This window comes from Pinus tabuliformis, chromosome J, assembly GCF_031772625.1.
Source record: "Pinus tabuliformis cultivar Carrire ecotype Pingquan chromosome J, CPIR1, whole genome shotgun sequence".
Lineage (NCBI taxonomy): Eukaryota > Viridiplantae > Streptophyta > Pinopsida > Pinales > Pinaceae > Pinus > Pinus tabuliformis.
This window is the reverse complement of record NC_142295.1, coordinates 1,601,557,028-1,601,580,418: the sequence shown is the minus strand read 5'-3', so window position 1 is coordinate 1,601,580,418 and position 23,391 is coordinate 1,601,557,028.

The following is a 23,391-nucleotide window of genomic DNA, read 5'->3' as shown; positions in this document are numbered from 1 at the left end:
CAGCCACCCTCCAGCCCTATGAGAGGAGACACCCAACTGTAGCAGTACCGGCCCCACGGGATGAATCTATAGAGACCCTGACTGAATTAGAGAATCATCTTAAGCGTTTGACAACAGATATTCTAGAGACTAACATAGATGATATTCCACTTAGGTTACAACGCTATGTGATTGGGGTCCCAAGAATTTTCAAGAGGTTCCTTTGTAGGGTGGTCCGAGTAGTGGTTTCTTATCGTGATCATCACCAGTGATAGGATGATCACCTTTGTAGACTCATACGACATTTTTGCTTTTTGTACTATCGTTTTTGCCGATCATAAGGTGTTTTTCAACCTATGATCGAAGACGATGTATATTTGACACACTTCTATGCTATGCTATATGACTATTACTGGCTATCTTGTATAACATGTTATGAAATGTTTTTAAATTTACTGTTTGATTATCACAAATGTCTATTTAACATTTGAGAAGCAATTGCATATGCTAATGTATTTAAATATCTTGGAATATGCTGATATTCAATGTAGTCAAATTCACGTTCCAAGAGACGAACTCTCAAAAATAATCTTAATAACACTAGATTTCTAATGGCATAAACTCTATTAAGCTGCAATACAATGAGTTTAGAATCTGACCTAACAATCAAACTCCGAATCCCGAATGAGATGGATTCAGATAATAACTCAATCACTGCACTATACTCTGCAATGTTTTTCGTTGTTTGACCGAGGCTTACCCCATGCATAGATACCAACTCATCAGAGGGTGAATAGATAACCCAAGCTGCGGAAGAAATGTTCCGTGTATTACGACAATCACCATCAGTGAAACCAATGTATGTTTGAAGAGATGTTGAAATCTGCAATATCAAGAGTAAAATGAAGATAAGAAGGAATAATGATAAAAACACTCTCTAAACTAAGCACACTTTTCTAATCTAAAACACACTAGCTAGAACGAAACTAATCTAACTAAAATCTCCACACCTAGATTTAAGCATAATATCTCTTTAGATAAAGACCATTTTTGGGTTTACCCAAAGAGACACCGTCAAAATCTACCAATTCATTGGCCCCTTTTGCCAGCTTTCGCTTAACAACATAAGGACCATGCCACATAGGTACAAATTTTCTAGCCCCTAGCTTATCATTTGCTTGATCATATAGTAAGACTAGGTCACCTTCCAAAAAATTACGAGGTGTAACATTTCGATCGTACTGAACTTTAATTCGTTTGGCATGAGTTTCGTTGCTAATGCAGCATCATGTCTATTCTCATCTAGCTGAGCTAAGTACAACAAACATTTATCCTCTTCATAAGTGGTTGGGAGTAACTCTATGGCTATTTGCAATGACGGAATTTCGCATTCAATGGGTAACACAGCTTCCATACCGTAAACCAGTTGAAAAGGAGTGAAACCAGTTGATGTTTTTACTGAGGTTCGATACACCCAAAGTGCTAAAAATAACATGTTATGCCAATTCATCCTATGAATGCCAATGATTTGTCAGATCATAATGACTAGAACTTTGTTGATAGCTTCAACCAGACCATTAGCCTGTGGGTAATATGGAGTAGAACTATCGTGACGCAGGTCAAGTTGATTTGTTAGTTCAGTCATCATGATGTTTCGAAAATGACTCCCATGATCAGTAATAATCGCTTGAGGAACACTGAATCTAGTAATTATATGACTGGAAACGAAAATTGTAGCAGTTTTGTCGTCTGCTGAAAATGTAGGCATCACCTCGGCCCACTTAGTAAAATAATCTACTGCAAGGATGATATATGCATGCCCCTCGGCCGAGTGAGGGTTCCATGTAATAAAGTTGATACCCCACTTTGCAAAAGGATTGACGACAATTATAGGGTGGAGAGGAGCAGGTGGAGCACGCATCTTTCGATAAAAAATTTGACAATTGTGGCATTTTCAGATCACATAGATACAATCTTTAAATAAAGACGGCCAGAAATAACCAGCGCACATTATCTTTTGGGTTGTGGCAAACCCAGACATATGACTGCCACATGCTCCAGAGTGATAGTCATTTAGAACCTTTTTAGCTTCTTCATGATTTAAACAACGTCGAAAAACAGAATCCGCCCCACGACGATAAAGTGTATCTCCAATGATTTTGTATTGTTGGGATTGGAATCGTATTTTCCATCGCTGAGATCATGAAATTTCAGGCTGAAAAGATTGGGTTTGGAGGTAAACAATGAGATCTCCATACCAAGGATCAAGAGTACTGATAAGAAACAAGGATTCGTCTGCAATGGGCTCTTCCGCCACAGTTTCAATATCAGCACGCGGGAAATCACACATCAGTTCCGCAAATACCAAAGATTTCTTTGCCTTGGATTTTTCAAATTCCAAGTCAAATTCCTACAGGATAAAAATTCATTTGGAATACTTGCCCCTAGAAATTGTTTGGTCAAAATATAGAGCATAGGGTTACAGTCAGAAATTACGGTAATTTTGCGTAGTAAGATGTAATGACGAAATCTTTAGACAACTTGAATAGCTGCCAAGGCCAATTTTTCCACATGCAAATATTTAAGCTCAGTCAGATTCAAAGTTCGACTAAGATAGTAAATCACATGTTCAATGTTGAATTCATCTTCCTCAACTAAAACCATCCCAATAGTGGAATGAGAAGCGACGAGGTACAAGAAGTAATCCTGGTTGTAGTTGTGAGGATGCAATAACGGTGTATGGGTCAATGCGTGTTTAAGTGCATCAAAAGATTTGTTAGCTATCTCATCCCAAAAGAATGGAGTATTCTGTTTCAAAAACCTGGTAAAACCCTTTGTTATCTCAGCGTAGTTAGGAATGAAATGACGTAAAAAGTTTGCTTTCCCTTGCAAACTTTGGAGTTGGAGAAGAGTCGAAGGAGGAGGCAATTTGACAATATCTTCAACCTTCGAGGGATCGACATGAATGCCGGATTTTGAAACAACAAATCCCAGTAAACGACCTGTTTCTATACAGAAAACACATTTGTGTGGATTCAACCTAATTCGATAATGCCTACATAGCATAAAGATTGCTTGTAAATGAGTGAGATGATCGGCTCTACGTAATGAATGGGTAGGTAAATCATTGAGATAGGGCTGCACAATGTGCTTGATGTCATGAAACACGTAAGACATAACTCTTTGAAAGGTTTCTCTGACGTTCTTCAATCCAAAAGGCAATTTTCAGTAAGCAAACGTCCCCCATGGACAAATGAAAGCTGTTTTTGGTTGATCAGCAGGGAGTATGTTAATTTGATTGTGTCAAGCCAGGGTAACTCCACATTGAACAAGAGAGAAAACTGATTGATATTATTCATTAGCTAACTCATGTTTATATACAAAAATAAAACGGATCAGTTCATCTTCTAGATGACTGTCCAGTTCACCCATCCGTTTCGGATTAGGTGTCAACATTCCCCCCCTTAATCTGAAGGGATGTTGGTGAGTCCAAGCATCGTTCTGAATCTTTCAAGATTTTCTCTTCCAAGCGCTTTGGTGAAGATGTCTGCAATTTGCTCGTTTGTGGAACAATGACGGAGATGGATTGTTTTGGCCTCAACATGATGTCGGATCAGATGATATTAGTATTGATGTGCTTAGTACGATCATGGAACTTTGGGTTCTTGGCCAACTTTATTGCAGATGTGTTATCAATCATGAGTGGAGTTGATTGTATTTGTTTTACTTGCAAATCTTCAAGAATTTTCCTGAGCCACACAATTTCTTTCGTTGCTTCAGCTGCTGCCACATATTCTGCTTCTGTTGTGGAATCTGCTGGTACTGATTGTTTGCGTGATCTCCAGGAGACAACTCCTGATCCAAGACTCATAGCATATCCTGAAGTAGATACCCCAGTTTCTTTGTCTCCATCGAAGTCTGAATCAGAGTATCCAATCAAGTTGAATTTGTCCACCTGTTTATACTTGATTCCAAGGTCTTGAGTTCCCTTCAAGTACCTTAGAACTCTTTTTGTAGCAGACCAATGTCCCTCACAAGGCTTTTGCATGAACCTGGAGAGGATTCCAACAGCAAATGAAATGTCTGGTCTGGTAGTAGTGAGGTAGATGAGACTTCCTACAAGCTGTCTATACTTAGTTGCATCCTCAAATTCCTTTCCTTCAATAGATGTGAGCTTCAAGTTTTGTTCCATTGGAGTACAAAGGGGATTGCATTCTGTCATGCCAAATCTGTTTAACAAATCTCCAATGTATTTCTTTTGAGAAAGAAATATGGACTTTGAATGTTGGGTTACTTCAATGCCAAGATAGTAATGAACATAGCCCAAATCAGTCATTTCAAATTTTTTCCTAATTCTTTCTTTATGGATGCAATATAGCTTTCATTGTTCCCTGTCATTAAAAGATCATCTACATATACCACAAGATATACAACTATTTTGCCAACTTTCTTGACAAATAAAGTTGCATCATCAAGATCAAAATGTTTGAAGTTGAGTTTCAGAAGATAAAAAGTTAGTTTTTCATACCAGGCTCGTGGTGCTTGTTTGAGGCCATACAAGGACTTCACAAGTTTGCATACTTTGTGTTCATGTCCTTTCACAGCAAATCCTTCAGGCTGGGACATAAAAACATTCTCTTTTAGATCTCCATTCAAGAATGCAGTTTTTACATCCATTTGATGGACTTTCCAACCTTTCTGAGCAGCTAGTGCAAAGAGTGTCCGGATGGTGGCCCATTTTGCTGTGGGAGCAAAAGTTTCCTCATAATCGACCCCTTCCTTCTGTGCAAAACCTTTTGCCACAAGCCTAGCTTTGTGCTTGTCAAGTGAGCCATCAACTTTGTACTTGTTCTTGTAGACCCACTTGCAGCCAATTAGTTTGGTTCCAAATGGAGGATCAACCAGCTTCCAAGTGCCATTCTTTATGAGGGCATCATACTCCTTCTGCATCGCTTCTTTCCATTCATCATGAGAAGCAGCTTCTTTGAAGGAAGTTGGTTCAAAATCTGTAGACAAGTTCAATTCACAATCATAAGTAATACCATATCAACAGGTGAATTAGAGTTATCTACATCACCTCCATCTTGTCGGTTTGTATTTCTGGTTCGTGTTTTTCCAATTTCATCAGGATGAACACTTTCAAGTGTCTTTGTCAGCCACTTTGGGGGAACTCTTTGAGATGGTCCAGGTTGTTCTGTTGATTGAGTTGGGACTGAATCAAGATCAAGTCTCCCAATTCTATCAATTACATCACTTAAAGCATCATCCGTTGTTGGAGTGTCATGCAGGGGAGGTTGTTCTTCAGAAGGAGATTCCACATGTTGATCTAGTATAGGAATCCCCCCTTCAAGATGTGGAATCTGATTATCAAACTCTTGGAATGATTTCGGTTTTGTGAATCTATCCAAGCGATCAAGTTGCCGCTCAACAACACTGTCAGATTTGGATGATTCAAGAAAAATGACATCTCTAGATAAAACAAACTTTTTATTTACTTCATCATAGAGGCGGTATGCTTTAGATGTGTTTGAATACCCCAGGAAGATACACTTACGACTTCTAGCACCAAGTTTGTTTCTATGTACCTTTGGTATTAAAGCATAACAGGTGGAACCAAAAATCCTGAGATGTTTTACCGAAGGAACATGTCCATACCACAATTCATAAGGAGTCTTGTTTCTTATAGCACTAGATGGACATCTATTCTTTATATATGCAGCACATAGAACAGCATCAGCCCAAAACATTGTCTTTACATTTTTGAAGAAAAGCATGGATCGTACCATATTCAAAATTGTTCTGTTCATTCTTTCAGCTACACCATTCTGTTGAGGATTATAAGGCACAGTTGTTTGATGTTTAATCCCATGTTGGCGAAGATAGTGTTCAAATTCATTTGATGTATATTCTTTTCCATTATCAGTGCGAATAGACCCAATATGAGATTGTGCATCATTTTCAATCCATTTATGAAAATTCTTGAATGTTTGAAAAGCATCAGATTTGTTCTTCAAAAAATAAACCCAACACATTCTGGTGTAATCATCAATAAATGTCATGATATATTTATTTCCATTTGCAGAAGAAACAGGCATTGGACCACATAAATCTGAATGAATGAGTTCAAGCTTCCTATGTGCTCTTGAATGTGAATCATGAAAAGACTGTTTGCTATGCTTTCCTAGAATGCAAGCATTACATTGTTTATGCTTTCTAGGAATTGTAGGCAAACCAGCAACACCATTTTTCTTCAACAAGCGGAGACTATCATAGTTTAAATGTCCAAATCTAGCATGCCATAATAAACTTGATGGAAGTGCACCTTCTTCATGATGATAAATATATGAGAAATGTTGTGCATGAGCAGAGGTTCCTTGCAGTTTAAGAAGTCTTTCTTCTTCTATACCCCTCATGACAAGTGAGTGGTCAGATGCCTTTCTTACCTCAAGCTTGCCATCAAACATGTGAATGGAGTGACCTTGCTGGCGAATGTGGACCAGGGACAGCAAGTTTCTCTTGAGCTGTGGGAGATATAGAACATGATCCAGAAGAAAGTCTGGAAGACCAGGCAGTTTAAGCTTGATTGTGCCAAGCCCTGATGGCTTGATTTTTGACTGATCTGCAAAGTATACTGCTCCATCAACATTGTCAGGGAAATCTTCAAAAAAATCTTTCCTATGAGTCATATGACAGGTTGCTCCTGAATCAAGCAACCAATCATTTTTCAAAGAAGCAAGTGAAGCATTAAAAAAATCTTCATTTACTCCAATGTTACATTGTGCCTCAATATAGTGAGCGGATTCAGGTGCTTTACCTTTGTCTGTGTCATCAGTTTTACCTTTCTGCTGATTTCTTCTCTGCTCAACTTTGTCCCATGGTATCTTGCATGTAGAAGCATCATGTGATCCATTTCGTTTGTAGCGAATGCAATGCAGATCTTCCTTTTCTGCTTGAGGATGTCTGCCCCCCCTGCCTCTGAAGTATCTTCCTCTTCCTCTTCGTCCACCTCTTCCTCTTGTAGAATCTTGAGCAGGATGCTTTTCTTTATGAGCAAGGAAAACCGTCTCTTCAGAAGATTCAGGGACTGTTTTCTTTCCAAAGGCTTTCTCTCTTTCAGCAAACTTTTTCACAAGAGTGTCAAAGGTTATATCTTTAAGATTTCCATTTGCTTGTAAAGACTCAAGATAATTAGAGTAGGTAGGATAGAGTGCTTTGAGAAAGGCAATAAGAGAGATATCCAGCTCAACCTTAGTGGATTTAATATCATGCATTATAGACTTTATTTCAGATGCAAGAGCAAGAGGATCATTATTTTTCAGTTCAAGAGTGAAGAGTTTAATCATGAGCTGAACAACTTCAAGTGCAAAATGTGTATCATAGAGTTCTTTCAGCTTTTGTAAAGCTTCAAAGGCAGTGGAATAGGATGAAATATGACGACTTACTTCCTCATTTACAGATGTTGCGACCAATGCATAGGCTTTGCTGTTCTTGTTTTCCCAAATGGCGAGTTCTTTGTCTGATCTAGGCTGCACTGGGTCTTTGTCTTCTTCTCCGACACACACTCCTTTCCACAACTCGTTGTAGATGAGGGTTGTTGTGGGGAAAAATGCCTATGCAGGACGATCCTATCCACCTAAGGTGTGACAACGCCTTAGCAACAAACGAATACAGCTATTATGATTTCTTCCTTTATGAAATGTGAAAGAGGGGAGATTGGCAGACTTACCGTTGTCTTCCGGTTGTGCCTCGATCTAGATCCTCTTCTCTTTATGTGTCCACAGCTACTTGCCTCCTCGCTTGCTCAAGAGAACAGCTACTTGAATCCCACGAGATCACAAGAGAACAGCTACATGTGACAAGAGAACAACTACTTGCGACAAGAGAAGAACACAATGCAAAGGCAAATATACATATTCATAAATGATTCAGGATTAGAATTAAATCAAATACACTAATGCAATCATACAAAATACACCAGCATATAGGAAAGAATCAAGATAGCTTTATTGATAAGTAACAGGGTTCAGGAAGAGATACAACCCATAGGGCTCCAATCCAGCATCTCCTTCCCAGCAGAATGGAATTCCTTCTTCAGCTCCCTTCAAAGCATTAAGCACCCAATGTTTCCAGCCACAAACCAACAACAATTCTTTGCAATCACAAAATTCCAGCCTCTAGATCCCATGGAGGAGAGATCCATATATAGATGTTTGGAGAGAGGATGAGTCAGCTTGAGATCTGACTAGTGTCCTCTCCCTCTATCAGTTCTTGAGTCCACTTGGAGGTTCTTGCTTCCACTTGGAGATTTGGAACCTCTTACTCATCACCAGTCGAATTCCTTGATGCAAGTGTCATTTTGGAAGCTTCCTGGGCATTGACACATTGAGGAATGAGCCTGCCACTTGTCCAATTACGCTCAACGCAGGTAGCCTTTGTTGGAGTTGACATTCAACGCAGGTAGACAGTGGAGCAGTTGACATTCAGCGCAGATGCTCAGTGGAGCAGTTGACATGATCCAGAATTGGCTTGTTTTTGAGTGTTTTCAGGTGGAGAACTTCTGTGAATTGCTGTGGTTAGTTGGCCTTGTTCCTCTAGGGGTAGGAACAACATGTTTAGGGACTTTGGATCCCTTAGATTATGGACATTTCATGCTCAATGCTGTAAGGCACAAAAATGTCTATAACAGTTGCCCCCTAAAGTATGAGGCCATTTATCGGGTGAAATGCTTTATCCAGGAGGGTCCGAAGTTCATCCATCTGCTGGGAGGAGACTTGTAATAAAATACAATACAATACATTATGATTCATACTGCTTTCATGATCTAGCTGAGGCGGGCATTCCCATGCTCAGCTTTATAAATTCATTTTTGTACATAGAACAGATGATCGTCTGATGGTAGACTGATAATTTTGGCTAAATTATCATCCTTTGAGTAGGATGACCATCTGCTGCAATGATGTACATGTCAAATGTCTTTATCTTTCCTGAATATATATCGCAGCCCGGATGGATGAAACTAGATCCGGGGTCTTCAAACTCGTTTGATCTTCACTCTAAGTACAAGTCGATCCATGTGAGAATGCGCTGAAGTCGAACATGGAAATACATCGCTTGATTACCGGTCAATGATGTAAACCGTTAACAAGCGCGAGAGGAATCACCGATAATGATAATGACCCTCAAGGTACTGCAGTACAATTCACGTGGTGTGAATAAAGGACTTGGCGTCGAACACCACGCAAAATCTTTTGGTCGAAGGTCATTAATGTATACTTGTTGCCGGAAGTGAGAAACTTGCCATTGAGGCATGCAAGCTTCAAAGTACTGAAGGGGTTGTTCCTAGATCAACTCCTTGGATAGTGAGCTGATGTCGACAAGAAGCGATCCGTCACAGGAGGGCCTTAATAAATCCCACATCAGTGACACGGAATGGAGCTAATGATTTTAATGGAGGTGAAAACGATCTGTGACATATGATTCAGGGTGGTGGTCATGAATGGATGAAGGATAATGTATGGCAGTGGATGGGACCCGGTTGACTCTTTCTGAACGACTTCTCTTAAACATATGCCGACACTGATGCGATGGATTGGTAGCATTACCCCAAATATGGATGGTATGGCGAGACCATGGCGATGTGACCGGTGAATGAAACAATCCAACCCGAATGTGGTACGGAGGAAAAGTGTCATGTTCAAGAGCGACCTGCTACCATCAAAGTTTTCTTGATTTTTCCCAATTTTTCCCCAGTCATTGCTGACCAGTACCTCTTTATTTTTGTCAAGCTTGAGGAGGATAACATATGCTTGTTTTATAACCTGCCCTTCGGGCAAGCCCATCGCTATGTTTTAACGAGCTTAGCGATAATGAAACTCGTTCTCGTCTAAAGACAAGTTTGTCGCTATTTAATAATTTTAACGAGTCTAACGACAAGGATAACTCGGTCCTTTTCATTTTTAGAGAGTCTGAAAAGATACATAAAGTCAACTCCAAAATTCCTTTTTCGTCATCTAATCCCTTGAGTCCGAAAAAGTATAAAACAATACAGAAGGGATGAGTTTTCGATAATCTTTAACGAGCCGAACAAAACAAGCGCTCGATCTTTTTGTGCAATAATCCCTCAGGTCCAAAAAGATTAAAATCTAGAGGAGGAATAGCACTTCCGGTCTTTAACGAGATGGAAGGCCAAGACTCGGCAATCTTTTCATATTTTATGAGTCAATTGAAAAGAGCTTAAAGAAGACTCGTCTTTTGAGGAACGAGTGATAAACAGGGATAGCAACTGATTCCAGGTACAGGGTGGAATTTTCCAATCACGGCAGTGTCACAAGGATGGCTAGGTGAAATCACTCTTCGCAGCTGTTCCTCAAAATGGGTAAACAATCATATGGAGGTGAACGATCGGCCAAATGAAAAGTGGAGGTGGCAGGTGCAAACACGACCAAGGCTTTAATGGCTGATAAATTTACGATCACATTGGTTATTTACCGGGATAGGTTCATTTTTTAGTTAAAAATGAGCTTAAACACTGGAGGAAACTTTGCTCACTGCTTTTATTTATTTTTTAACGAGCATGAAGACCACGTTAAAATTGCTCGGATCTTGCGTTTATTTTTTAACGAGCATGAACTTTATGCTAAAACTGCTCGATTACCCAGTCATAAGATAAGAGTGTCTCATGAAAGATCCCATTTTTTATAGAGCTTGTGCCTTACCAAAGCTATGCTCCCTCTCCTTTCTTTATGCAAGTTCGGAAACGGCTAATCCTACGAGTTTAAAGGGTTAGACCTACAGGTTTAAAGGGAGGACCTAAAAATTTAAAAAAATAAATAGTCGCCCCTTGCTTGCACTCCAAAAGGTTTGCATGCCCCCAGGTATAAAACAGAGTTTCAAGATTACCTCTACTTACCCTCCGCCAAAACATTTGTTTTAATCGAGAGAGGCTTACCTCTTTCAGGTTACCCAAAGATTGTCTCGTTAATCTTTCAAACAAAACACTTCCTCGGCAATGTCTACCGAAATAGACAAGGGTGAATGACTGGTGCCAAACACGTAACTTTGACAAAAGAATCTTATTCTAGAACAACCCCTCTTCCATCCACGGACGGGGTACGGACTAGTCATATTCTCCCGCGGAAACCTACCCTATACCCAAAGTTTCCTTGCCGAAGTAGGCCAGGATGCATGCCCCTTGGGTTCCGGTCATATCCTCCCGGATTACTCGCGCTCATCAGGAGGACGGACCATGGGTTGAGACACTTCTTGCGTGTATAGACCATTTAGGGATGGTACATGACTATTTGTGATGTGTGATCCGGGAAACGAAAGTTGGTCTACGAGCTTGACCATTCTTCCTTCATGCGGAAAACACATTACTCTAAAGAGTGAGGAGACTACACCTCCCATGCAATATATATAGTCTCGTCCAAGGAGTAGGTTATAATCCAAGGGTCCTTGAATGACCATCACGTTCATTTGAACGGTCTTCCCTTTCAATGTTACAGGCACATTGGGGAGGATCCCTAAAGGTCGACTGGTTCCTTTATCAAAACCTGATAGATTTCTCATCTCAGGTAAGAGTGCTGGCGAACCAAGAGCTCTCCAAGCAATAGAGGAAAGGATACTCACAGATGCCCCCTCATCAATGATAGTGCCAGCCATTACCATTCTGTATATTTGACAAATAATTCTGAATGGTATACTGGCTGGCAACCGGGGTCTGCCTAGTTGGTTCCAATCAAAGGACACAACCAGGTTGCTTGGTGGTGGGACCGAATATACGGCTGGATAGCGCTCTGATGAACTTCCTTCCTGCGATAAAGGAATGGTGGCATTGCCCCCTTGATCATCAGAGTCAGTGCTGATGAAGAGAATCTGGACGGTGTCATCTTGATTCTCCTCTGTGATGGTGTCATTTGAAGATGGAGCCTCTGAAGGCAAAACCGGGTCAACTGCCGTATCAACCTTTTGACTTTTGTCAGGCATGGATCCAGACAGTTCATCTTTAATGACAGGTGCTTCGGCTGACCACCTAAGTGGCTCAGCCGGATTCTCAACTAGTGAGGGACTTGGCAGGAGTCTTTGATATCCAGGAGGGAGATGCGCTCGTAAAATCGGGCGATCTTCCAGAACTCTTTTTGCCTCGTCTAAGAAGGGACAACGGTGGATGGCGTGATCGCCTTCACACAGTCTGCAGGGAAATTTAGCTCTCCCGCTCTGTCCTGGAGCTTCACTCCCACTAGTTGACGGTGAGCAGTCGACATGGCTATCAGAGGTCGACGCTACCGAATTGTGCAAACGGGGGGACCAGTCTCTTAGTATCCGCAGGATACAGGGACAATCTCTATGGAAGTGGTCTCCCCTGCATATGACGCATGGCGATTTAGGCCTTACGAGTGCGGTGTGTGGATTTTTGTTAGATGACACTTGTTTGCCCCCAGTCGCCTTAGGCTCCTTCTTCTTCTTCTCCTTCTTCTCCTTAGGAACCTGGTTTTTAATTCGACCAGTTCCGTCAAGCGAAGAGGAAGGAGGGGAGGAAGATGAAGTTGAAGGCTGGGAGGCAACTCTTGTCTGATCTAACTGTTGACTCGACTGTTCAGGAATGGTGGTATTCTGAACGACATTGGTTGAAAAGAGCCAAACTGGTAGGCCAATTGTCAGTCCTGGAAGCGACAATGTGGCCATGTGGGGCGCACCAACATCTCCCCAAGAGGAGAAGGGACTAGGATTTCCACCCAAGGGAACTCCTTGGTTGGTGTGCTCCATCTTTTCAACCTAAAGATCAACGCAGGATTAAAGGGTGATTGTTCCGTTTAAAATAAATTGTTAACGACGCTTTAGACACAACTTGCTTTTTCAGTTTTAAAGAGTCGAGAAAAAGCTAAAGATGACTCTAGTCTCCTTCGATGTTTTAACGAGCCCGAAGTGACAAATGCTCGGATGGACTTTTTCTGTTATAGAGTCTGAAAAAGGCCAAAAGAAACTGCTCTAGAGATCTAGGCAGAGGGTGTGCCAAACTTTTCGCAAAACCACAGAATATTTTTTACGGTACGGGTGGTCGATCTTCGTGAATGCTGTGTTCACTGCATTGCGATCAGTAGGGCGGCCGACACGGCTTCCTAAGGAGAAAAGATATATGCCTATAGGGGTCTCCCAATATATACGCGACGGTACGTGGGAGCACAAATCCGTACTAGCGCTACCGTCTCTCAGGAGGAATCACCCACCTTCTTCGAGATCGACAGTCACTAGGCTTAACGACGCCGGAACACGTCTCTAGCCTAGACCTCTATGTCGTGCGTTATGTTACAAAGCGTTGTTAGGTTCATTCAGTTTATTTTAGGTTGATCTTTTTAAAGTTTGCCTTTCAAGGTTCACCACGTGATGTATGATACAAATTCCTAAATGCAGTCTAAGATGATAAGCAAGTTTTATTATCTTTCAACTTTGAAAATCCTAGCTACTAAGGAAAAGAAAAATACTATCTTTTCTCAAAGAGCAATCAGCACACTCTAATGCACTTTCCCTAAATCCAACATGCAAACTATCAAATGCAAAATGCACAATGCAGGTGTTTGTTTTCCACTTTCTTAGTATAAATGCCTACAAAGAAAGTCTTTTGCACAACTTTGAATTTGCTTTTAAAATGATCAATACAAACAAGTTCACTCTTTCGAAAACAACAAGGGTAGAAGAGATTACAATCACTTTGCTACTTTCGAAATAAAGACTTGTTTTGACACTTAAAAGACACAAATTCAAACCAATAAGCAAAAGTAAATCTATAATCAATCTGCAAACAGCCAATGAACTCTCTTCTAAGACCACAATCAATCAGATCTGAATCAAAGGCTACAGGATGACTACTTTACTCATGCAAAGGAAGACTGTAAATGACGCCACAAACACATAAAAACATTCACAATCTTTTTGTACAAAAGAGAGGCGGAATCTAAGCAAAGAAAAGACTTATCAGACTGGTACCTATGCTGGTTAAAGGCTGCAAAAACAGAGATCAAAACAGGGCAACAGAGGACAAAGAACCCCAGCTGCACAAGGCCAAACTGGTTCAGCGCAACCTCAACACTGAGGACTTGACATTCAGCGCAGGTAGCCCCTTCGGGACCTGCATTGAAATGCAGACTGCCTTCACAGCAGTTGTGCTGAAAGAGAAACTCTCGTTTCCCTTGGGTTCTGGGTCATAAAATGCTCAAAAATCAACTGTTTCAGGTCAAATCAGAAACACAAGCAAGGTATAAACAGAGGGATGCTTTGATAGGGTATTAAAGACTATCACAAGGATCATCAAATCATTTGTGGATCTAGTTTAGATCATAGACAAGTCCAACAACTGGATCAAAGCAGCAACTTTTTACTTTGCATCCGGGAAAGATGCAGTTCAATAGTTGCTGTCAAGTCTATGAAGTAAACAAATGACGGAAACACAAATGAAATGAATAAACAAGTTCCTCCCTAGCAGAGTCGCCAATTTTGTTGTGGGGAAAAATGCCTATGCAGGACGATCCTATCCACCTAAGGTGTGACAGCGCCTTAGCAACAAACGAATACAGCTATTATGATTTCTTCCTTTATGAAATGTGAAAGAGGGGAGATTGGCAGACTTACCGTTGTCTTCCAGTTGTCCCTCGATCTAGATCCTCTTCTCTTTATGTGCCCACAGCTACTTGCCTCCTCGCTTGCTCAAGAGAACAGCTACTTGAATCCCACGAGATCACAAGAGAACAGCTACCTGTGACAAGAAAACAGCTACTTGCGACAAGAGAAGAACACAATGAAAAGGAAAATATACATATTCATAAATGATTCAGGATTAGAAGTAAATCAAATACACTAATGCAATCATACAAAATACACGAGCATATAGGAAAGAATCAAGATAGCTTTATTGATAAGTAACAGGGTTCAGGAAGAGATACAACCCATAGGGCTCCAATCCAGCATCTCCTTCCCAGCAGAATGGAATTCCTTCTTCAGCTCCCTTCAAAGCATTAAGCACCCAATGTTTCCAGCCACAAACCAACAAAAATTCTTTGCAATCACAAAATTCCAGCCTGTAGATCCCATGGAGGAGAGATCCATATATAGATGTTTGGAGAGAGGATGAGTCAGCTTGAGATCTGACTAGTGTCCTCTCCCTCTATCATTTCTTGAGTCCACTTGGAGGTTCTTGCTTCCACTTGGAGATTTGGAACCTCTTACTCATCACCAGTCGAATTCCTTGATGCAAGTGTCATTTTGGAAGCTTCCTGGGCATTGACACATTGAGGAATGAGCCTGCCACTTGTCCAATTACGCTTAGCGCAGGTAGCCTTTGTTGGAGTTGACATTCAACGCAGGTAGACAGTGGAGAAGTTGACATTCAGCGCAGATGCTCAGTGGAGCAGTTGACATGATCCAGAATTGGCTTGTTTTTTAGTGTTTTCAGGTGGAGAACTTCTGTGAATTGTTGTGGTTAGTTGGCCTTGTTCCTCTAGGGGTAGGAACAACATGTTTAGGGACTTTGGATCCCTTAGATTATGGACATTTCATTCTCAATGCTGTAAGGCACAAAAATGTCTATAACAAGGGTGTGTTTTACCATCCGGGACCATTCATGATAGTTCTCCTTGCCAGTGAGAACTATCCCTACCATAGAGATGATTGAATGCATTCTGTAAAAACACTTCTGTTGATAGAAAAATGCTTCTAATGGGAAAAAGTATGTGCTTTTGGAAAAAAAAACTTTTGCTGCTACAAAAATAATTCTGATTCTGTTACGCCATTTATATTATTGACTATTGAAGTGAATGTTGATAACATGCTGTTACTGTAACATATATCACCACATGAACAGTTTGGGCACTTGTGTTAAATGCTGCCACTGTAATATGTGAGCACTGCTATCACTGTACTATGTATTAGAGCATATATGTGTCATAAAATATTTGAGCGCTTATATCAGAGCGTATAACAGAGCACATAAAATATTTGAGCGCATATATCAGAGCATATAACAGAGCGCATATATATATATATATCACATGAAAATTTAAACGCTGCACCGAATCATCATAGCATCAATTCATTAAAACTGCATACCAAATCCCGCTCAACTCATCCTCAGCCCAGTGCTCTAGTTTACAGCCAAGCCACAAAGGGAAGAGCCTTCCAAACGACTTTTCAAACCACCGTTCCAAAGCAGGCGGACAGAGGCATTCTCCAAAGTTCAAGCTTCAGTCTTTAGCCGCTCTGATATTCAGCAGTTTTTTTTTTGCGACGGAGGAGTTAACGTTCTAGTGTCTCTTCAGATGCTCGAAGTATTCTCGAACAACGGCAATGGAATGAGCAATACGGAGAAGTTAACGGCTTCTCATTTCTCCTTTTCATGCGGTCTATCGAACTCGTGACCTCCTTTTGATAAGTCACCACAAACGGCCATCAGAGCAGCGAGGACCACCCACGCTTCTGCTTCAGGCAACTCTGATGTATATCACCAGTACAGAGAACAGATCCATCGGAGAATATATCAGTATTACATAATTACAAATGTGAAAAGCATTTCATTATCACAACATGAACTTCAAACATAAACTGCCCGCAACTCTGATCGTTCTTAAACTATTCATCAATTCCGATCATTGTTGAACTATTCATCGAGGATGGCCATCAGAATCTTTCTCCCTCGCCCTTCCATCTTTCTTTTCTCTCGCGCTTCCGCAGACATAAACCTCCAAACGCATAAACCTGCCAGGAGAACTTCACAAATAGCAAGTAATCATAATACTAAAGAGGGCATTCGAAGGTTTTCCCAAAGACGGAGCTTAGTATGTTAGGCCAGAACGCGCCTGGACCAACAATATTCACTCAACCAGAATGGTTTTGGAGTCGAATTCAGGGAGCTGACACCATCAGCAGCGCAGCGTTTTATATGGAAAATTGAGCAGCGTCTGGCAATGAAAACTGAGCAGCGTGGAGCAGGTCTGAGACAAGCGTTACAAAGGCAATTGAGTAGCGCTCAGGAGAGAGTAGCGCTCAGGTATGAGCAGCTCTCAGAACAGCAGGAGTTACAACTATTTCTGGGACCTGTGCTCTGATACCATGTCAGGCCAGGGTAACTCCACATTGAACAAGAGAGAAAACTGATTGATATTATTCATTAGCTAACTCATGTTTATATACAAAAATAAAACGGATCAGTTCATCTTCTAGATGACTGTCCAGTTCACCCATCCGTTTCGGATTAGGTGTCAACAGATTGTAACCAGAAAAACCATCCATAAAGGAGAAAATTTCACTGCTGGCACAATCATCAATGATTTGATCGATATAGGGAGTTGGATAATTGTCTTTAGGACAAGCTCGATTAATATCCCTATAATCGATACATATTCTTATCGTTACTTGTTTTTTTTAATAGGAACAATATTCGATACCCAATCTGTTAAGGGAATTGGATAAATGAAACCTGCTCGAAGTGATTTCTCAACTTCAGCTTTAATAGGAGCCGCTTTTCGTGTATGTATCTGACGAAAATGTTGCCAGACAGGTTTAGCATCCAGGTAAGTTTTAATTTCATGAACAACAATTGCTGGATCGATTCCTGCCATTTCTTCATATGACCAGGAAAACATGTCACGAAATTCTTGAAATAGTGCTTTATAAGTTTGGAGTTCATTTTCCATACAGGAAGCACCTATATGAATGTTTTCAACAATTCCTGGTTTAACTGAAATGTCAACAGGAACCGTTCGAGAAATATTTCCCAAATTTAACTCAGAATCAGGATGTTGCAATGGATTCTGTGGTTCTTTGACATAATCAGTAGTAAAAATAGATGTCATTTTCAAAAGGATCAAGCTCAGGTAAAAACGAAGATCGATGATGAAGATCTTCCCATGATAAATCATCAATAGACAAAAGTTCACGAATCTGCTCATCAGTATGAACAAGCTCGGAAAAAGTTGTTGAATCTTAGGTTGATATTGAAATTGATTCTCCATGGACCACATTCATTAGATCAATTTCGGTTGAACAAGGGTCAGTAAATGACTATGTAGCCTGATATGCAATTTCATAGGGACTCAAAGGCATCGCATCACCAAATGAATCCACCTCAGATTCGGAAGGTATGATCCAAGGATCATCAAAAGAAATTGTGTTTGATGAAATCATATGAATGGTTTCAGTAGAAGGTGATATGTTAGGAGGAGGAAAGGAAAAAGTTCCTAGTAAACCAGAATCTTTAACCAATCCTACCCCAACATCCTTATAAGGGATAGTTGTTTTACCGACATGTTGGATACTTTCAGAAGAGGCTGGGTCGGATGAAAAATAAGTCAGTTGGTCTATGGTTATGATCTTTCCATTATGAGGAAACTTTATAAGCCAAAATACCGATGAAACAACAACAGTCATAGCGTAAGACCAGCTGCGACCCAAGAGAAGGTTGTAATCTAGAGGGGCATCAACCACTTCCACATCTAGATTAACAGTTTTACCTTCAACCCCTATAGGTAAATCCTGTAGAATGCCAAAAGGATGGAACCCACGGCCATCAAAAGCCTTTAGAATCATCGGGGATTGATTGAGTGTAGGAGAACCAAGCGATCTCCAACACTGGATCGACATAATACACGTAGAAGCTCCCTCATCAATTACAGTCCTAAAGCAAGGTATGTTTTTGACTAACACTGGAATCTGGAAAGCCATTTGATGAGGTAAGCGAGGTGTACTATTCTCTAAATCGAAGATTATAAGGTTCGAGCCCTGAATATCAACACCTATAGCCAACAATAGTAATTTACGCTATGCTGGGCATGAATGCAGCACCTCCAAAGCCAACATTGCTAAAGGGGAAATAGCTAAATCTTCAACAATGTTATAATTCTGAGCAGCTCTCGCATGTGGATTGACAGCTGACTTCCGAAGTATACCTTTAGCAGGCGGTTTGATTACTACTTTCTCAATCTGTAGCGGATCAGAACCAGAAGGAGTTAAAGTGATGGGTTTGAATTAGAAGATTCTGCTTCCTTACCACCAACAGGACTTTTACTACCATAATCTTGCGATTGCATCGTAATCTTGACATGAGACATCATCATTATGGGTTGTTCTGAGGAATTTGAGGAAGAACCAATCATCTTACTATCTTGACTAGGAAAAGGATCCTTCAAGACAACAGGCATTTGAGAACCTTTGATGATTTTTGTAACCTCAGTGCGATGTGGGCAGTCTCTTGTAAAATTCTCTTCATCACAAATGAGACAAAGATAGCGAGGTTTACGTTTCTCATCAATAGATTCAGTTTTATCTGATTTCTCTTTTGAGTTTTGTTTATTTTTCTTCTTCCCTTTCTTTTTACCGCCAGATTTTGATTTGGCCATAGATGGTTCTACGACATGAATATCAGCAGGAATTTCAGCGGAAGATTCTCCTGTTGGGGAATCTGGTAAAGTTATAATAGGAGAAGAATTCTTTGATGATTTCTTCTTGCTTTTGGTGTTAACTGAACCAATCATACCATCAGTGGCATGAGATCCCAAAGGAGCTGCAGTTATTTGATTTTTTTTGGAAGGTCTGGGATTTTTTCGTGTAAAGTACCTGACTGCGTATAAATGAGGTCAAGGTACTAACCTTGAGAAATTACTTGCTCTTCAGTAAAAGCTCATGCCTTAGCTACATCCTCAATGATTTTAGGTAATAATGATTTAACAAACCATTCTGCTAAAATTTGATCCTGAATAAAAACTTTCACTAAACGTCGTCGACATCGCCATTCATGAATATGATCTAAAATATATGTGGACGTTGACTGTTTTAATGAAGTTAATAATTCCGTGCCACTGTCAGATCTGACGGGAAACTGAAAATGAGTTAAGAATGAAGTGGCTAACTGACTAAAATTATAAAAAGAAGCTCGCAGTAACTCAATGTACCACTTGGCCGCAAGACCAAACAATGTGTGTTGAAAAAGACGTAAGTGAATTGAATCATCTATAATGGAATTAGATGCACACCAGAGGTGATAATTCATGACATGGTTTGACGGATCCTCTCCTGGTTTACCTTCAAACTTTGGGATATCACTGGGCAACTTATTCGGCATTGGTGGCCAAAATAGAAGATAATTAATCGGATCGTTCGTAAGGCATGACAAATTAGGCAAGTCCAAAGTTGCAATAAACGGTAACTGACGGTTAGGGTCACGAAAACCCTGGGTCATAAGACCAACCCCAGGAGGAGGATATCCAGGATAACTTGGAATTGGAATCGCATTTGGGATATTATATCCTCCCGAAAAACCAGGATTAACCGGACCAAACTGGGGTTGTTGAGGTTGTTGATAAGTATATCCAAGGTAGAGTTGATACTTGTAAACTGGGCTTTGAACAACAGGACTGAATTGGTACTGTCCCTGGTACGGTTGATAAGTGAACTGTGGTTGACTTGTGACAATTGTACTTGGACCAGGTTGTCGTACAGGCATCTAAACCGAAGTCTGAATTGTAGGTCCCGATTGAGGTAAAGATGCTTGAGTAGTTGATGCAGGAACAATAGAAACTGGAGCTGTCGATACTCTAGAAGTAGGTGGAGTAGATTGAACAGAAGCTGTAGTAGTTGCAACAGTAGTTTGAGGCAGAGTTCGAGGCGAACTAGCCCAGATTGATGAGCTACACCAGGTGCAGAAGTTTGAATAGTAGACTGGACAGGTTGCTGGGTTGAACCAGAAACCAAAGGTTGTCCAAATTGAGATGACAACTATGCATTAGGTTGCAAGATCTGTTGAGATTGAGATGGATCCCACACCATGTTCATTCCGGGGTATGGACCCATATAAGGTTGAGCATATGAAGGACCATAACCGGGTTGAGCATAGGGATGATAATACAAAGGTACATTTCCAGCTCCTTGTACAAATGATTGACCAGAAGGTGGTTGGAAACCTTAGGTTGGGTACTGACCTTGAGGTTGATAACCTTGAGGCACGTACTGAAACTGGGGTTGACCTTGAGGTATATATTGATACTGGGGTTGACCTTGAGGTATGTACTGAGTCTGGGGTTGACCTTGAGGAATGTACTGTCCTTGAGGTCCCCCCCCCAAGCAATAACTGACTACCTTGAGGTTGCCCCCTAGGCGATAATTGAGTACCTTGAGGTTGCCCCCTAGGTGGTAATTGACTACCTTGAGGTTGCGGATTTGGAATAGTACCAGACATCATAAGAATTTCTTCTACGCTCAACGGTTGAGTTCCGTTGTTACCAGTTGATATCCCATGTTCAATGGGTTGAGGAGATGCTCCTAAAAAAGTACCAGTGAGGGATTGATACCCAGAAGGAATAGAAGGACCGCGATATAAAAATGTTTCCGGTGATTGGGAAAACATGGATGACTATCTCGACATATTCAAAGGAGGGTAATAACCTCTAGGTGTTGGATGAAAAGGAATTCGAGGTGGTGAAAAACTAAGACCTGGATTTTCTAAAAAGTTGGTTAATGAAAGGTACCAAGCATCCCTCCTAGGAGGAGTGTAGAAAATTGATTCACACTCCCTAAGTTCTAAAGTTGGTTGATTTTCAGGGAGACTTATATCTTCTTCTGGACTAATAAGTTATTTAATAGAAATAAGTCCCGAAGGAAGATTTTTGGTAATGATCCTTCCTACCCTGGGTGAACCAGGACCACTGGAAGTTGGAGAAGCAAATCCTGAGGATGGAGTAGCAGCAGGTTCAGTTTCAGGCTCAGAAATTTTAGGTTCTTCGGCTAATTCACTAGTAGAAGAAATATTACCAGTAACTTCGGAAAATGAAATTGGTTCAAAAATATACTTTGTTGCTTGAACTTGATAATTAGGATGAACAACTAAAGAAGATTCTCTATCTTCCAGTGACCCAACTCTACTGTCACTTGGAGTTACAAGAGCTCGTAGCCCTTTAAGCTGGCTTGTGAATACTCGGGAGGTTGCCCTCGAAGTCTATGGGATTGTCTCGGTAATTTAGCCACGGTTAAATATTTTAATTACTTCACACACAAACAAAGAAAATCTCAATAAAACCACCTAAAGTCTCTAAAGAAACAAACAATTGAATCACACACCTAAAAAATCTAAGAGTTCAAACCACACACAAACAGCAACTTTCCGTACCAAAAACACCAGTTGGTGATGAAATCCAACGTCGCAGAATTCAATACAGAAAGGGCGGTTGGAACAGTTACCTTGAAAACCTGCTTAATGAAACAGACTGGTAAAATTTTCTTCACAAAACCGTCTCGAGTGAAGAGAACCCCCCAAAGAGTCCAAGTGAGTCTAGTCGACATCTGCTCCAGGTACAGTGGGATCTTCCCTCCACCGTCACCTTAGGAAAGAATCCTATAACCAACAGAAACAAATATACATGGGGGAAAAGTCTACGATCCGATACACACGTAAGGGTAGAGTAACAAAGCTCAATCCCCTTGAAGGCTCCTTGACATAATCCAAGGTTTACCAACAAGCAACCCCAGGCTCCTCGATAATGGTCAATATGAGGTTTGCCATTTTTAATACGTGTATATCTGCTATCGTTCCCAATGAGGAAGGATTGGTTACCTCATTGGTTCAGATATGATCTCGTGCTTGACTCCTTTAAGAGGAGCTTCCGAGAGCATACATGTAACAATTGGAATTTATTTCCTACCGCAAGATATAGTTACTTGTTTGTTTTAACTATCTTGGAGAGTTAATTACTCCCTACTCCAAGATACTAGCCTAAGCTATGTTGGTGATAAGAGCCCTAGAAATAAAAAGATTGCTAGATGAATTTTACTTTAAGCATTATTTTTATAGGTTGTTTCTTAAGTCAATAGAAATGGAGATGAAACTTTATGGTGTGAAGACTCGACTCCAAAACACTAAAAATGCACCTAAGATGATAAACAAATTTGTTCTTCAATGAATTTCTAGCTAAAGAAAGAGTTGAGAATGCAATTCTTTGAAAAACAAATCTTTCCTTCAACATATAAATGAAAAGAAAAACTTTTTGTCGCTTTCAATAAACTCAAAACAAGACTACTAATTATGCTTACGAAAAATCCCTTTTCTTTTCAACACTCAAAAACTACAGAAAACAATTTCTTTTAAAAGTGATTCTACAATTTCTAGAAAACACTCAAAACTATAAAAAACTATGCTTGAGATTTAAAAATTTCTAAAAACCTAATTGAAGTAAAAAGCTTAAAAAAATTCTTTTTGAGGAAGTTTTACTTAGTTATTCAACAAACTAAGGACTAATTCGTTTAGAATAACAAATTAATCAAAAAACACCCAACTATGTTTTCTTTTTTCAAAAATGAAATTCAAAACTTTCCAACAAGTTCGTTCAAAGCTTTGTAAAGAGACAACAAGATCTATTTCTCATGAAGGGCAGATTTCAC